Source organism: Apium graveolens, unplaced genomic scaffold (assembly GCF_009905375.1).
Source record: "Apium graveolens cultivar Ventura unplaced genomic scaffold, ASM990537v1 ctg1667, whole genome shotgun sequence".
Lineage (NCBI taxonomy): Eukaryota > Viridiplantae > Streptophyta > Magnoliopsida > Apiales > Apiaceae > Apium > Apium graveolens.
The window spans coordinates 31,275-49,525 of record NW_027417347.1 but is presented as its reverse complement, the minus strand read 5'-3'; the positions used below and the strand labels follow the sequence as shown (position 1 = coordinate 49,525).

The 18,251-nt window shown below is 34.2% G+C and overlaps 1 long non-coding RNA gene across 1 annotated transcript; it reads right to left on the bottom strand.

Moving 5' to 3' along the window:
- Positions 1-2,630: 2,630 nt before the first annotated feature.
- On the bottom strand, positions 2,631-5,770 carry LOC141700036 (uncharacterized). Its single transcript, XR_012566208.1, has 3 exons — positions 5,402-5,770; positions 3,821-3,919; positions 2,631-3,164 (listed from the first exon to the last, which is right to left on the bottom strand). It is a non-coding gene; the product is annotated as an uncharacterized LOC141700036 (long non-coding RNA).
- Between the last annotated feature and the right edge of the window lie 12,481 nt (positions 5,771-18,251).

The window sequence follows — 18,251 nt, the reverse complement described above, 5'->3', positions numbered from 1 at the left end:
CTTTGACACAGTTTCTCGTTAGTAGAACCAAAGATGATATCATCCATATAGATTTGAACTAGGATAATGCCATCACCATATTGCTTGTAGAATAGAGTTTTGTCAGTAGTGCCTCTAATTGATCCATTCTTGATTAGAATTTTGACAAAGTATCATACCATACTCTTGGTACTTGCTTTAAACCATAAAGAGCATTTAACAGTCTGTAAATAAAATCTGGAAATGCTGGATCTTCGAAGCCAGGAGGTTGTTGCACATAGACTTTTTCTTTTATTCACCATTAGGGAAGGCACTTTTCACATCCATTTAATACACCTTGAAATTTGAGTGTGCAGCAAATACAAAGAAAATTCTTATAACTTCAAGCCTTGCAACTGCAGCAAAGGTTTAATCATAGTCAATCCCTTCTTCTTGTGAGTAGCCTTTGGTAACTCGTCTTGCTTTGTTTCTTGTTCCAATACCATTTTTATCCATTTTGTTCATTTACACCCATTTTATTCCAATGATGCTTCTGTTTCTTGGTGTAGGAACCAATTCCCAAACTTTAATTCTTTTAAATTGATTTAGCTCTTCCTATATATCAGTTATTTAATCAGGATTAAGTAGAACTTTTTCAGTTTTTTTAGGCTCAATTTGAGACAGAAAGCATGCATGTATGCATTCATTTACAGTGGCACTTCTAGTCCTCATACCAACACTAGAATCACCAATTATAGTATCCCTTGTGTGACTCCTATCCCATTTTCTGGTGTGATAATTTTGATGACTACAGTTGTCTTCATTTTCTTCATTATTGGCATGACATGAAGAACCATCATCTCTTTCTCCCTCTGAGTTTGTGCTATCAAATTCAAGTGAGCTTCTTTCTTGAGATGAATTCTCATTTTCAGAATTCACCGGTTCACTTATTTTTTTTCTACTCTATTGTCTGCATTATTTTCAACTTCTTCAGAATCACTGTCAAGGTTAAGATTATCAAATTTTAAAGCTTCGGCTTCATTTTCATCAAGACATTCTAAACCTGGATACTTGTCATCATCAAATGTCACATCTGTGCTCTTCATTATCTTCTTTTGCTCACATAAACTCTGTAAGCAGTCCTTTCCAATGAATATCCAAGAAGAATAACTTCAAATACTTTTGAGTCAAATTTCCCAACATACTCAGAGTTGATTGCTTCCAAACACATGAAAATTCTTAACTCTAGGCTTCCTCTTTGACATGATTGAGTAGGGTGACTTTCCAATATTGTTTTCACCAAATATCTATTCTGAGTATAGCATATTGTATTAACAGCTTCTTCCTAAAAACTGGTTGGCAGTTTGGCATCCTGCAACATTGTCCTTGCAGCTTCAACTAGAGTTCTGTTCTTTCTTTCAACCACACCATTTTGTTGAGGTGTTCTTGGAGTAGAGAACTCTTGAGTGATGCCTTTGTCTTTAAAGAATTCATATAGTATGAAATTTCTGAATTCAGTACCATTATCACTCCTCAATCTTTTCAAATAATTTTGATTTTCAGTCTGCTTCTCAATTTTCTTTATGTGTTCAATGATAATGTGTGGAGTTTCATATTTTGAATGCATAAATTCCACCCAAGTGTACTTTGAGTAATCATCCATCATCACCAGTGCATACTTCTTTTTAGAGATGGACATAACATTTAAAAACCAAACAAATTCATATGGATGAGTTGTAGTGGAGCATTAATGGAGTTCACAACTTTACTTTTATGACTTGATCTCTTCATTTTGCCTTTCATACAACCTTCACAAATTACATTTTGTGCAAATTCCAAAGCTGACATGTCTCTCACCAATTCACTCTTCACAAGAGTATTGATTGCTTTGTAGTTTAAGTGAGAAAAATTATTGTGCTAGAGTTTGCTTTATTTACTTGATGCCTTGGTATAGAAGTAACATATAGTTCACCTTTTTAAGCACATCAAGAACTTCTTTTTTCACACTTTCCTTTCCCTTATCAAAATGACTCTTCTTTTGAGATGCACCAGTTTCACATTCCAATCCAATAGCTATGTTAACATGCCTTGTTCTTTTCATGGTATTGATCAATCAATTGAGATGCATTTTTAAATGACTTAAACTTAAGATCATTTTTCTCAATTTTGTCTCTCAATACAGCTTCAACTTCCTATGCACACTTTAACTTGTTTTTGAGATACTCATTATCTTGTCTAATTGTTTCTAGACTAACAAGCTGCAACTTTAGTTCTTGTTTCTTAATTTCAAGTTTTTCATTTACCATGCTTGTGTGAAAGTGAAACATTTCTACGCTCATCAAATTTTAATGCAGATGACACTACTACAAATTCGCACTTGCATAACATTTATCATAATTCTATGCAAGTGGAGCTAGATTGTATAACATTTGTCATAATTCTATGCAAGTGTGCAACTTGTATAGCATTTTTTTATGTGCTATGTACAAAAATGCTATGTAAGTACAAAATTTCCATACCACGTACTGTATTTGCTACTATAGCTCTCAGTGAACGCTATACAAGTTATCCTTTTTCTTTTAAATTTTTTATTTTATTTCTTTAAATTATTTTTTACACATATCTATAAATCCAAATTTCATAAATACAATAAAATAAAGACAAAAGTATCATTTAATTAACCAATCTCGAAATTAAATAAAAATTTAAAATTGATACATATAAGTTTTGAAGAACCAAGAGTTAGATAATTCTAGTGCAATCCAATATTTCTCTAACCAAGTCACGAAGTCTGAGTAAGTTCAGTAATTACACAAATCACCGGCTTATTGTAAATCAGACACATACAAAGGTTTCAGATACCATTCCACTTCAAACAAACTTCTCGGGTGCAGTCCTCATATATTATGACATCTTTTCCAATAGAAAAACTTCAATAAGTGAAGCTTAATAAAGACACACACTTGGATGATGAAGAAATGCCTAAATAGCAGACCAGATAGCTATTAGAATATCTGGATGAACTATATGTGCCATTCTCAGTATTTTCTTTGTCTGATCTTCGAGTGATATCTTTTGCCAAAATAATAATTCATCTCTGTCATGTGAACCACTTGTTCTATCCACTCTATCCATGAATTCAGGTTGAGACGTCTTATCCATGCTAGAAACAACACCAATGACAAAATGCTGCGAATAATGCTTCCCTGCCCTATCAAATGAAGATGTCAAAGATCGAAATAGAGTGTACTGAAGGCTTAACTAGTCTATCAAAATAGCTATCACAATCAACGTGATTGAAAAATAAATATTAATAATTGATATTAATAATATATATTGATAAATACTGATTGATATTAAATCAAATTTATTAATTATCATATTATCACTAATTACTTGCAGTTGCGAGGATTAAAGACTGCAAGTATCTCTCTCTCTCTCTCTCTCTCTCAAATGTAATTAAAAAATAGAGCAAGTTAAGCAATTCCATCAAAAATAAAATGAACAGGTTAAGATACACCAGAAATGTCAATAATAATAAATTAACTCGAATAATAACTAAATGCCTTACTGAAACTACTAAAAGAATAATATATACGCTTAGTGCGTCGAAATTCTCTCTAGGGGGAGTACTTTCTAAATTTTATAAATAAAATGTATAAGTTTTTCCCTAGTAGGTCAAAGTAATTACTTTTCTTTTTATGTAAGCTATTAGCAATGTTTGTGAACAACATATAAAACCTATAATAAACAACCAATGAATATGATCACATTAAAGCACAGGCTAAAAATCCGGAGAAATATTTTAACCTACAGTAACTTTTCTTTTAGAATTTTGGGTTTTCAGTTTGTTGTGACTAACCTCTGAAAATCAGATCCCTGCCAACACTTTTCCACTTCAGACACTCACTCACTTGTTCGATTTCAAGGTAGAAAAAACCAACTTCTACATTATCGGACCCTGCATAACATACCACTCATTAATAAAGCAACTGATTATCGCATAGAAGAACAAGCAATATAGATCATCGAGATTTGCATAAAATAATTTGAAAAAATCATAAAGAATTCTTATATCCACATATATATACATAATCCTTGCAGCTTATTCATTATTTAAAGAGCAATAAAGTTAAAAAGAAAATCAACCCGGAGAAGGTAGTTTCTTTTCATCAATGCTATCTACGACTCTACGTAAAAAAATATGCAACTATGGAATTAACAAACACATATATATTAACACCACTTTTAACCTTCCGAATCTTTCCTGGCCCAGGAAATTCCTTTCTTCAAACAAAATATCTACACCTTGCGTAAAACAAAAGACTCGCACTTCCATTAAGAGGTGTCATCTTCTTTAGCTTAGCTTCTAACTCTTTTCTTAAGAGACAATTCAAACAAATATTTTCTTTGAACCATATTTTCCTAAACAAGTATTGTAATTCTTCACCAACTCCTCGGCTTTAAGTTGAATATTCAATTAGAAAACTTATTTGAAAGGACTTTTGAATTACTTCCATTAGCTAGTATAAGGTATTTTCAGCAACTCGACCAGTCAAGATAATTGTATATATAAAACCTCAAATGAAGAGCAAAAGGCTCATCTATTAATAAAAAGCTACAAACTTGATTACTCACCTAGATGAGTAGAATAGTAGGAAGATTTTTACATATCAAAGTAAAAAATCTGATCAAATAATTTACTCTCCTTTCCAGCAATATAAATGCCTTCAAAAGCCACTTTGTGTCACTTATTTTGGTCACTGTGGTCAACTAAACTTTTTGTGTGTGCTAACTAAAGAAAGAAATTTCCATACTGGATATAGAAATCTCCCCTGGTCATAGGCCTCTGCCCAAAATAAGTGACGTGTTGTCTCAGCTAATTGGTAGCCTTGTTCTTAGAATAGGCAGCAAGCGGCAAGAATTATGCAATACCTCTTTCGGACTCTCACTAAACAAATAACCAATTTCAACCTGTTGTAACTACAATATCCAACACAACAATTAAAAAAAATCACAAAATACATAAATCTGTGATGAACAAGGATTATGAGAAGCCTTGAAAGCCATGACCAAATTACACGAAATCGATATAGATTTCAGAATTCTGAAATTAAGATTGGCTGTTATAAACCAAATTTGGTTATTTATACGTATACAAAAAATTGCATATATTGTAAAATAACCAGAAGGAAGAAAACAGAGGATATAACTTCACTTCTATATAAATACACATACACATCTACTAAAACAGATAGAACTATAACAAACCGAGAATCTCAGATATATTACTATTATAACCTATAACACAATAAGTGATATACAACCCAACAAGTGAAGAACCAGAGAAGTCAATAGTCACTCAAGAAAAATCCCAAATTTAAAAACCCTGAATTAACAAATTAAATGAAATGAAATACAAAATTTAACTACGAAGACTCACAGCCCTATTCGAAATCAGAATGCTCCATGATATAATGATATGCTCGATTGAAGTGTTCGATATCCCGCAAATACTCAATACGAATTGATTTATTTATAGAAGATCTGGAATCTCAGACAACACGGAGAAGTTTGGAGAATAGCCAGATATACCTCGCTAGTTATGCCGAAAGAATAATTAATCTACATCAACTTTGTTAGTAGAATGAACTCCAATCAAAGTTGGGTGTATTATAGAATTTGTATGCAGTTGTGTAAAAATGAATCGATTATATGTTCTCCGAGTTGGAAACTACGAGATGATCAGTCAAATAAAATATAATTACTGGGTAAGATAGCGCTTGTAAAGAGCTATAGGTATGTGAAAAATAAATAAAAATTACTTATAATATGCCAACTTGGATAGCGTTTCCGAAAATGGCATAGCAGTTAGATTAATAAACGCTATGTTAGTATTTTAATTTATTTTTTTATTTATTTCCAGTTTTTTTGTACTGACTTGCATAACATTTTTTTAAGAAACTCAACGGAAGTAATTTTCTTAAATAGCACATTAGAAAAACGTTATCTAACCAGTGTTTCCAAAGTTGAAATTTGTAGTAGTGTGACTCTCCTTCCTTCAAAGCCATCAGAGAATAATTTCTATATTTTTCAACATCATCTTCATCATCTATGTCGTCCCAATTCTTCCTTTCAGCAATTAAGCTTTTCCTTATTGTTTCTTCAAAAGTTTTACATACTTTAGCTATAATATTCGTGAATTTTATTTATTTAAATAATACTAGTAGTAGTAGTAATAATAATAATAATACTAAAATCTAATTTAGAAGAGAATTGGATATTAGATTAAATTACTAATTGCTAATTGCTAATTAGAAAAGAAGTAGGTGATTTGTGCCTATATATTAAGTTGTTGTCATGTGATACGGGACTCAAATAGGAGGCAACCATAAATTAGTTATTAGCAGGAACAGAGATGGTGAGAGCGCATAGTCGTGTAGGTAGAGAAGAGAGAGTGTGGTACTCACCTTCTTCTAAATTCATTAATTAAGATTCTTGTTATTCATCATAGTTTCTCATCTTGCACGTGTATTTGACAAGTCTGTGGCCTAGGTATAAAACTATATATGCATTAGAGTTGTTGATTTTCATAATGAACTTTATAATACCATTGTTGTTGGATTACTAGTATTAATATAAGTTACTTATTTAAATTAATACCAATGCTAGTTGTTGTCTTAACCATGTCCATAAATTGAAATAATTTTTTTTTAACTTAAGTTTAGATTTTAACGTAAATCATATACTAGTTTTTGAGTTGATAATTAAGTACTATTTTAAATTACTAGGGTCATGTGATTGACAAGTTATGAAGTAAGCTTAATTTTTTTAATGTGTTAGTTCTACATTCAAGATATTAGTATTTAATATATAATAATGTATGTGCATGCTTATGGTCTCTGTTGTTCCCCTGATTTCAAGTTTATAAAGAAATTATTATGTGCAAATAGGACATGCTATTATATTTTATTATATAATAATTGGTTATTATAATAACATAGAGCAATTGTTTTTATGGACTCACAAAATTTGTGTTATTTATTTGACTGCTTCTAGTTATGGTCTCGGAGTTAAATATATGACTTGTAAAACCAAACTTTATAAATATATAATATTAGAGACTTCTCGTAGTTATTTGATAAGTTAAAATTATCGCATATTAATCGTATTAATTTTGTTATTAAGATTGAAAGTAGAGGATTAAGCAGATTGATTTTGAATTTCTTTAACATATTTATGTTGTACATGTATTATGAGTATTAAGATATAAATTTATATTATTTGTGTGAATATGACTACGCTTAGTCAAATCGAGAGATTACTTAATTAAAATATTTATTTAATACATTTGCTTTGTTTTCACTTATGGTAGCTAATTTTTCCTATTAAAATATCAAGTATTAGTCAATGATACAAAACTTTTGAATTCAGTCACGTGTCCAGAGACTTGCACATCTTTGGGTGTGTTGGTTAGTTTGGTTTATTATTTTATTAGCATGATTACCTATGGATATACTAGTATATATGCATGCAACTGGATTACCTAGTTAATTATCATGTTAATAAAATTTTGCTCGCAGTTGTGTGTACGTATCATGTCCACCGATTTAGTTACAGGAGTAAAAATCACGTAAACAAGTTATAAGTAATAATGATTAATTAATAAATGAGTAAGTAAAATTTATACTAATTATAAATTATAAATTTTGTATTTAGATCGTGGGTCGGGGACTTAGAGAATCGTGTGAGGATATGGTTAATATTAGAGTTTGCCAATTTTTTTGAGGTACGGATTATGTCCCCTTTTTATTCAGCGTTCTTCTTCTTAGAAATTTAATATCTCTGCTTTTTTGAATTTTATATCTTATTCACTCTGTTAAAATTGTTTGAATATTTTGATTTCTGAAAATTGTTTTAGAAATTGGTTTGGGAAATTATAAATATCTGTTTACGCGATTTTCAAAATTATTTATGACGCCCTCTGTTTCGAAAATCTAAATTATTTATCTCAGGTGATTTTAAATTTTGCGAGAATATTTTTATTTTGAACCCGTAGTGTGATTTAGGGTATATCGAGTTAACCAGCTGTAGGGATACTACAGCCATGTCATTGTGGCACCAGTGACATGACACTTCCGTGACAGTGTGATTGGTCACGGCGTATCCTTCTGTTAGCTCTTGGGAGGAGCTTTTGCGCATTTGATATTTGTTCAGGATACGTGGGTGCACCCAGAGTTTGATTTGTGATTTGATTTATGATGACGTTGTATATGTCGTACACGTTATCCATTCTGTTGCACGCATTAGGTACCCTATGATGTGTGTATTTGTATCTGTTCTGATCTCGATATGAAATATTCTAGCCCCTCGTTGTTTCAGCCTTACTTATTTTTAAAATTGTTATTTAATTTTAAATTGCTGATTATTTATTTTTGATCTCTTGTTTTATAAATTGTATTCCAAATCCGTACTGGGCGTTTGACTCATGCCGTATTCTTTTTCTGGCAGGTGCTTAGGGGGATCTGGGACTGTGTGAATGGAGAGCTCCCTTTATTTCGTTCTTAGGATTTCAGACTTCTATCATTATTTAAACTTAATTAATTATTAGAGATTTCAGCATTTATATATTTGGTTTAGACATTTTGGAGATTTAATATTTTTTTGGAGATTTTAGACTGTTTAATTATTGTTAGAAATATATTAGTGCTCTGTTTGCAGGTTTATGGTTTTTAAGTAATATTTCCCTTTTATTTTAAGAAGGGGGTGTTACAAAGATGGCATCAGAGCCAGGTTTTTTCTTGTAGAAAACCTACTTAGGTTGACCTGTGAGTTTGGGTAGACGATAGGATGGGTGTTCTATTTAATTTTGTTTCATTCTGCTCCTTATCATTTAATTCTGCTTCATCATTCTAAAATCTGTTTATAACTGCTTCATCATATTTATTCTCATAATCTTCATTCGTTCGCCATCTTATATTGTAGATGCCTCATAGACGTGATCCTTTTCATATTGACCCCGCTCAGCTTACTGAGATTATAGGGCAAGCAGTGGCTCAGGCTGTACAGTAGGCTTTGGCAAACCAAGGAAATCAGAATAGCGAGGAAAATCAGAATGGACAAGGAAATCAGAATGGCGATGGAAACCAGAATGGACAAGGAAATTAGAATGGCAATGGGAATCAGAATCAGAATGGTCAGGGCCATCAGCTGGAGCCGTTTGTATGGTTGGAGTGGTTTGTGAAGCAGAAACCATACTCTTTTAGTGCAACACCGACTCCTATTGATGCTGAAAATTGGATTGTTCATCTCGAAAAGATTTTTGATGCACTGGATTGTGATGAGATTCAGAAGGTCAGGGTAGCTGTGTATAAGTTGGAGGGTGATGCTCAGAGATGGTGGAGAGGAGTGAAAGCTACTAGAGGGGAGTAGTATACAGAGGCTTTGGAATGACGGGGATTCAAGGAGGTGTTCTATGTGCAGTACTTCTCTAATGTTGATAGGGAGGCTTATTTGAGGGAGTTTCATTCTATTGCGCAGCACCATGATGAGAGCATTACTGATTATATGGCGAGGTTTATAAGGTTGGCTGGATTTGCTGGGACAGTTGCAGGGACTGCTGCACAACAGGCTGATAAATTTAAATGGGGGTTGAAGTCTCATCTGAGGGGTTCCATAATTTCTTTTAAATTTGATAATATGGCAGAGGCGGCTGATGCAGCAAAGGATGTTGAGAAGGAGCGCATAGATTTCAGGACTTCCAGGTCTAACAGTGGTAGTAACAGGACTAGGGATGATCAGGGTTTTGCACAGGGTAGACAGTGGTATGGAGGTCAGAGTGGTCAGCAGGGACAGTGGCGCGGACAGAATCAGAATAGGTTTGGTCAGACATTTCACGGCCGGAATCAGTATGTTGGTCAGAATCAGAATCAGCAGTTTCAACGACAGAAGCATCCTAGGCAGTGGCAGAATCGTCAGCAGGGGCAGAGCCGTTACTCACTGTATGGGGGAAACCCCAATATGATTCCCGTGGCTCCTTGTGCTATATGTGGTGGACATCATCCAGGTAGAACTTGTTACAGACAAACTGGGGCTTGTTTCTTATGTGGTAGCATGTCCCATAAGGCAAAGGATTGTACAGTGTCACGCAACCCTGGTGGAGGAGGAGCTCGCGGTGGTAGTGGCAATGGCAGTCAGCAGAATCCTACAGCCAGAGTGTTTGCATTGACTGTAAATCAGGCAGCAGCTAATTCAGGTACCGTTTCATGAACACTTTTTGTTGGTAGACGTGATGCTTATGTGTTATTTGATACTGGTTCGACCCATTCGGTTGTGTCTTTATCGTTTGTTCATCATCTTGGCGTTGCACCTTCATTATTATATCCTTATATGTCTATTTCTACCCCGATGGGGAATTCTATTGTTATTTCTGATGTGTATCAAGAGTGTCCGATAGCTGTTGGAGATAAAAATTATAAGGTTAACTTGCTTCCGATGGAGATGCATGACTTTAACATTATCTTGGGCATGGATTGGTTGAGTGAACATCGTGCCACAATTGATTGTCAAGGAAAGAGGGTGATCTTTGGGGATGCAGATAAACCAGAATTTGTATACCAAGGGTCTCAGCTGAAGGGGGATGTTAAGTTAATTTCTGCTCTAAAGGCGAGTAAATTGTTGTCTAAGGGTTGTTATGGCTACCTTGCTTTCGTGAAGGATACATCGAAGGATGAACCTCGCATTGAGGATTATCCAGTTGTGAAGGAGTATGAAGATGTGTTCCCCGATGAGCTACCGGGTTTGCCACCACATAGAGAGGTGGAGTTTACTATTGAACTAGTTCCAGGTGCTGAGCCTATTTCCAAGGCGCCTTACCGTATGACACCACTTAATTTACAAGAATTGAAGGAGTAGCTACAAGAGTTGTTGGATAGGGTATTTATCAGGCCAAGTGTGTCTCCGTGGGGTGCTCCTGTATTATTTGTGAAGAAGAAGGATGGTTCCATGAGATTGTGCATTGACTATAGGGAGTTGAATAAGGTGACTGTCAGAAACAGGTATTCTTTGCCACGCATTGATGACTTGTTTGATCAGTTACAAGGGGTGAAGTACTTTTCAAAGATAGATTTGAGGTCAGGTTACCACCAGTTACGATTTAGGGATGAATATATTCTGAAGACTGCATTTCGCACTCGTTATGGTCATTATGAGTTTCTCGTGTTGTCCTTTGGGTTGACGAATGCACCAGCGGTATTTATGGATTTGATGAATCGGGTCTTTCATGATTATCTGGATAAATTCGTGGTGGTCTTCATCGATGATATCTTGATATACTCTAGGAGCAGAGAGGAGCATGAGGAGCATTTATATACTGTACTTGAAATTTTGAGGGAGAAGAAGTTGTTTGCAAAATTTTCCAAGTGTGAATTCTGGTTGGAGGAAGTGGCATTCTTGGGGCATATTGTGTCTGGTAGGGGCATTGAGTTGGATCCTGCAAAAGTCGAGGCTATTACAAATTGGCCCAGACCTAGCAATGTGACGGAGGTGAGGAGTTTCTTGGGTTTGGCAGGTTACTACAGGCATTTTGTGGAAGGTTTCTCTTCAATAGCTTTGCCATTGACTCAGCTAATGAGGAAGGGCATTAAGTTTGAGTGGAATGATGATCGTGAGAAGAGCTTTCAGGAGTTGAAGAAGAGGTTGGTGTCTGCTCCAATACTTGTGTTGTCATCAGGGAGTGGAGGTTTTCAGGTTTATAGTGATGCTTCTAAGAGAGGATTGGGGTGTGTTCTTATGCATCATGGAAAAGTGATTTCTTACGCTTCTAAGCAGCTTAAACCCTATGAGGTGAACTATCCTACCCATGACTTGGAGTTAGCAGCAGTGGTCTTTGCTTTGAAAATCTGGAGACATTATCTTTATGGAGAGACTTGTGAAATCTTTACTGATCACAAGAGTCTAAAATACATCTTTACTCAGAAGAGCTTAATATGAGGCAACAAAGGTGGCTTGAACTTCTTAAGGATTATGATGCAAATATTCAGTACCATCCAGGGAAGGCGAATGTAGTGGCAGACGCTCTTAGTAGGAAAAACTTGGGGAGTGTTACATCTCTCATTACTCAGCCACACCTTATTTCAGATTTGGAGAGATTGGGTGTTGAGTTGTATGTTAGAGGGTCATGAGGTAGCATTGCAAATTTGAAAGTGGAACCAAATCTTGTTTCAAGGGTTAAGGAAGCTCAAAAGAGTGATACAGGTTTGGAAGCTATTAGATCCGAGGTGGCAGGTGGAAAGCAAACACATTTTCGTGTTGATGATGAGGGTGTGATATGGTTGGGTGGAAAATTGTGCGTGCCCGCAGACCCGACGATTCGTGAGGAAATATTGAAGGAGGCTCATAGTTCTTCATTTTCTATTCATCCAGGTTTCACTAAGATGTATAGGGATTTGAAGAAGCACTTTTGGTGGATTGGAATGAAAGGAGACATAGCTGAATTTGTGGGGAAATGTCTTACATGTCAACAAGTGAAGATAGACCATCAGAGGCCTAGTGGACTATTACAGCAACTAGATATTCCAGTTTGGAAGTGAGAAAACATTACTATGGATTTTGTGACTCACTTGCCGAGGACTTTCAAGAAGAACGATGTCATATGGGTGGTGGTTGATAGACTTACTAAGTCCGCTCACTTTTTGCCTATTAGAGAGACTACTCATGTTCATGAGTTGGCAGAGATTTTTCAGCGAGATATTGTTAGACTTCATGGTGTGCCTGTGTCGATAGTTTCTGACAGAGATACGAGGTTTACATCGCGTTTTTGGAAGGGATTCCAGCAAGCTTGGGGTACGAGGATTAATTTTAGTACAGCTTATCATCCGCAGATCGATGGACAGTCAGAGAGGATGATTCAAACATTGGAGGATATGTTGAGGGCTTGCGCGTTAAAGTGGATAGGTAATTGGGACAAGTACCTGTATCTGGTTGAGTTTGCGTACAATAATAGTTGGCACGCGAGTATTGGTATGCCACCATTTGAGGCTTTGTATGGTAGGAGGTGTAGGGCATCATCTTGTTGGGATGAGGTTGGTGAGAGAGTCATTGAAGGGCCGGAGTTGGTCAGAATCACTAATGAGAAGGTAGAGAAAGTTAAAGAAAGTTTGAAGGAAGCCCGATCACGTCAAAAGAGTTATGCGGATCAACATCGGAAGTTTGGTGGATTTGAGCCAGGTGATCATGTGTTCTTGAAGGTATCGCCTTGTAAGGGTGTGAAACGTTTCGGTATGAATGGAAAACTTAGTCCGAGATATGTTGGACATTTTGATGTTATGGAGAAAGTTGGGGAAGTATCTTATAGAGTTGCGTTGCCGCCACAACTATCTCATGTGCATAATATGTTTCATGTGTCTGTTTTGAGGGGTTATAAATATCATCCGTTACATGTAGTTCAATATCCATTACATAAGATTAGAGAGGATCTTTCTTGTGAGGAAGAAGCCGAGGCTATCTTAACTCGAGAAGAGCGAGTTTTGAGAAAGAACACCATTTCGTTTGTGAAAGTTTTGTGGAAAAACCATTCTGAGAGAGAGGCGACATGGGAATTAGAAGAATCTATTCGTGAGAAATATCCGCATTTATTCGATTCAGGTTCGACTATTTAGTTTCGTTTGATTCCGGGGACGAAATCTTATTTTTAAGGGGGTATATATATAATATTCGTGAATTTTATTTATTTAAATAATACTAGTGGTAATAATAATAATAATAATAATAATAATAATAATAATACTTAAATCTAATTTAGAAGAGAATTGGATATTAGATTAAATTACTAATTGCTAATTGCTAATTAGAAAAGAAGTAGGTGATTTGTGCCTATATATTAAGTTGTTGTCATGTGATACGGGACTCAAATAGGAGGCAACCCTAAATTAGTTATTAGTAGGAACAGAGAGGGAGAGAGCGCATAGCCACGTAGGTAGAGAAGAGAGAGCGTGGCCATAAAGGTTGAATCGAAAGCAGCCCAATAATCGGTACTCACCTTCTTCTATATTCATTAATTAAGATTCTTGTTATTCATCATAGTTTCTCATCTGGCACGTGTATTTGACAAGTCTGTGGCCTAGGTATAAAAATACATATGCATTAGAGTTGTTGATTTTCATAATGAACTTTATAATACCATTGTTGTTGGATTACTAGTATTAATATAAGTTATTTATTTAAATTAATACCAATGCTAGTTGTTGTCTTAACCATGTCCATAAATTGAAATAATTTTTTTTTAACTTAAGTTTAGATTTTAACGTAAATCATATACTAGTTTTTGAGTTGATAATTAAGTACTATTTTAAATTACTAGGGTCATGTGATTGACAAGTTATGAAGTAAGCTTAATTTTTTTAGTGTGTTAGTTCTACATTCAAGATATTAGTATTTAATATATAATAATGTGTGTGCATGCTTATGGTCTCTGTTGTTCCCCTGATTTCAAGTTTATAAAGAAATTATTGTGTGCAACTAGGACATGCTATTATATTTTATTATATAATAATTGGTTATTATAATAACATGGAGCAATTGTTTTTATGGACTCACAAAATTTGTGTTATTTATTTGACTGCTTCTAGTTATGGTCTCGGAGTTAAATATATGACTTGTAAAACCAAACTTTATAAATATATAATATTAGAGACTTCTCGTAGTTATTTGATAAGTTAAAATTATCGCATATTAATCGTATTAATTTTGTTATTAAGATTGAAAGTAGAGGATTAAGCAGATTGATTTTGAATTTCTTTAACATATTTATGTTGTACATGTATTATGAGTATTAAGATATAAATTTATATTATTTGTGTGAATATGACTACGCTTAGTCAAATCGAGAGATTACTTAATTAAAATATTTATTTAATACATTTGCTTTGTTTTCACTTATGGTAGCTAATTTTTCCTATTAAAATATCAAGTATTAGTCAATGATACAAAACTTTTGAATTCAGTCACGTGTCCAGAGACTTGCACATCTTTGGGTGTGTTGGTTAGTTTGGTTTATTATTTTATTAGCATGATTACCTATGGATATACTAGTATATATGCATGCAACTGGATTACCTAGTTAATTATCATGTTAATAAAATTTTGCTCGCAGTTGTGTGTACGTATCATGTCCACCGATTTAGTTACAGGAGTAAAAATCACGTAAACAAGTTATAAGTAATAATGATTAATTAATAAATGAGTAAGTAAAATTTATACTAATTATAAATTATAAATTTTGTATTTAGATCGTGGGTCGGGGACTTAGAGAATCGTGTGAGGATATGGTTAATATTAGAGTTTGCCAATTTTTTTGAGGTACGGATTATGTCCCCTTTTTATTTAGCGTTCTTCTTCTTAGAAATTTAATATCTCTGCTTTTTTGAATTTTATATCTTATTCACTCTGTTAAAATTGTTTGAATATTTTGATTTCTGAATATTGTTTTAAAAATTGGTTTGGGAAATTATAAATATCTGTTTACGCGATTTTCAAAATTATTTATGACGCCCTCTGTTTCGAAAATCTGAATTATTTATCTCAGGTGATTTTAAATTTTGCGAGAATATTTTTATTTTGAACCCGTAGTGTGATTTAGGGTATATCGAGTTAACTAGCTGTAGGGGTACTACAGCTATGTCATTGCGGCACCAGTGACATGACACTTCCGTGATAATGTGATTGGTCACGGCATATCCTTCTGTTAGCTCTTGGGAGGAGCTTTTGCGCATTTGATATTTGTTCAGGATACGTGGGTGCATCCAGAGTTTGATTTGTGATTTGATTTATGGTGACGTTGTATATGCCGTACACGTTATCCATTCTGTTGCACGCATTAGGTACCCTATGATGTGTGTATTTGTATATGTTCTGATCTCGATATGAAATATTCTAGCCCCTCGTTGTTTCAGCCTTACTTATTTTTAAAATTATTATTTAATTATAAATTGCTGATTATTTATTTCTGATCTCTTGTTTTATAAATTGTATTCCAAATCCGTACTGGGCGTTTGGCTCATGCCGTATTCTTTTTCTGGCAGGTGCTTAGGGGGATCTGGGACTGTGTGAATGGAGAGCTCCCTTTATTTCGTTCTTAGGATTTCAGACTTCTATCATTATTTAAACTTAATTACTTATTAGAGATTTCAGCATTTATATATTTGGTTTAGACATTTTGGAGATTTAATATTATTTTGGAGATTTTAGACTGTTTAACTATTGTTAGAAATATATTAGTGCTCTGTTTGCAGGTTTATGGATTTTAAGTAATATTTCCCTTCTATTTTAAGAAGGGGGTGTTACATTAGCCTTAAGCTCTAAATATTCCTTGTCTTTATTCACCTTCTTTGGCATTCTGACTTATGTGGCAAAGTGACCAAGTTCATCACAGTTGTAGCATCTTATCTTTAATCTGTCCACAGATCCTGACTTGTAGCCACCTTTTCCAGTTGTATTTTTCTGAGTTTTCCCTTTCAGTTGTTGTTGTAGGATGATTGACCTTTACTCTTAAAGTACCTAGGCTTCTTGACTAATATATTTGAAAACTTTCTTACCAGGTAGGCCATAGACTGGTCCATTTCATTCATCAAGAGTGTAATACTCATCATCTTCTAACTCAAAATGACTTGTTTTTAAGGTTCCTTATTCTTCTGCTCAACAGGTTGCATAATTTGAGTCTGGGATTCAGTTTCATCTTCATGTATTTTCTTGTCATTAGCTATTAAGGCACTTGACACATCTACAACATGTCCTTAACTTAGTTTTAATGACTTTCTCTGCATCATCTCCGGCTCATAGGTTTTAAGAATACAATATAAAACCTTCAAATTTATTCTCCCTAGATCTCTCCCTTCTCTTATTGTAGAGAACTTTTGTTCTAGATGGTCAGGTAGAGTAAGCAATAATTATAGGTTGACCTCCTCAACTTCGTAATACTTGTCATGCAGCTTCAAATCATTTATCAGTTTGTTGAACCTCTTAAAAACCTAAGTAATGCCTTCTTCAAGTTTAGCCATGAAACCCTCATATTGTTAGCCTAGAATCTTTCTTTGGTTTGACCTCACTTCTTCAGTACCTTCATACGGAATTTCTATCTTTTCCCAGATCTGCTTGGCCGACTCACAGTTGATACTGTTGTTGTACATGACATTATCAAGAGATTTATTGAGAATGAGTTGCAAGCAACTGTCAAGTGAAAATTTCTCCTATTCTGGTTCAGTATATATAGATGGATCTTTAGGAGCAAAGTGACCAGGAATGACCATATAACCATCATTTACTTCAGGTACCCTCATCAGAAGAATGAAGGTTCCATGTTTGAGAATTTTAATATATAGTGGATTGGCCATCATGATGAACAACATTATCTTCTTCATCTTTAGGGTATATTTCACTTTGTCAAAGACAAGAATCTTGATATTGTTAAGTTTCTGTGCACTCATACTTTCAAGATCTAATCGGTTTACTTTCAGATTTTGCTTTGATACCACTTGTTAGGTATGAAGTGCTACAATGGGGGTGAATGTGTTTTCTTAATTTTACTCTTGAAAATCAAATAGTATTTTGGCCTTTGGAACTTAACAACTAGAATTGAATCTGTAGTGATAAATGACTGAATGTAAAAATACAATTAATTTATCAAAACTCACTTGTTTTATATTAAATCAAATTTATTTGTGCTACAAATCTGTGTTCTTGATAATAAGAACTCAGCTACTTCTCTTGAGAGAATACAAGATTTCTAGATCTATTTTGTTACTTCTAAAAAAAAGATTTGTGACATGTTTTATAGAACAACATACACTGCTTATAAGATTTTACTAAAATGGACTCACAAATATTTTAAAATGGACTATTTGTCTGTGACCCTCCATTGTTCAGTTCATTTTGACCCTTGATCTTGCATTCTTCAAGCCGCATTTGTAGACTTTCTAGTTTAATGATAGAATTATTTGTTGAATGATAATCTTGAATCTTCAAGTTGGCTGTATTCTAAAATTTAAGGCTGTTGTCGAGATCTATTTTATTGTATAGAGAAGTCACATATCGATATGTAGAATGACTTATTGATATCTCTACTTCTCTATAAGTATTATGACTTGTCGAGATCTCTAGTTCTCTACAAGTAGATTGACTTGTCGATATCTCCATTTCTCTCCATAGGATTTTGACTTGTCGATATCTTTAGTTCTATACAAGTAGATTGACTTGTCGATATCTCCATTTCTCTACATAGGATTTTGACTTGTCGATAT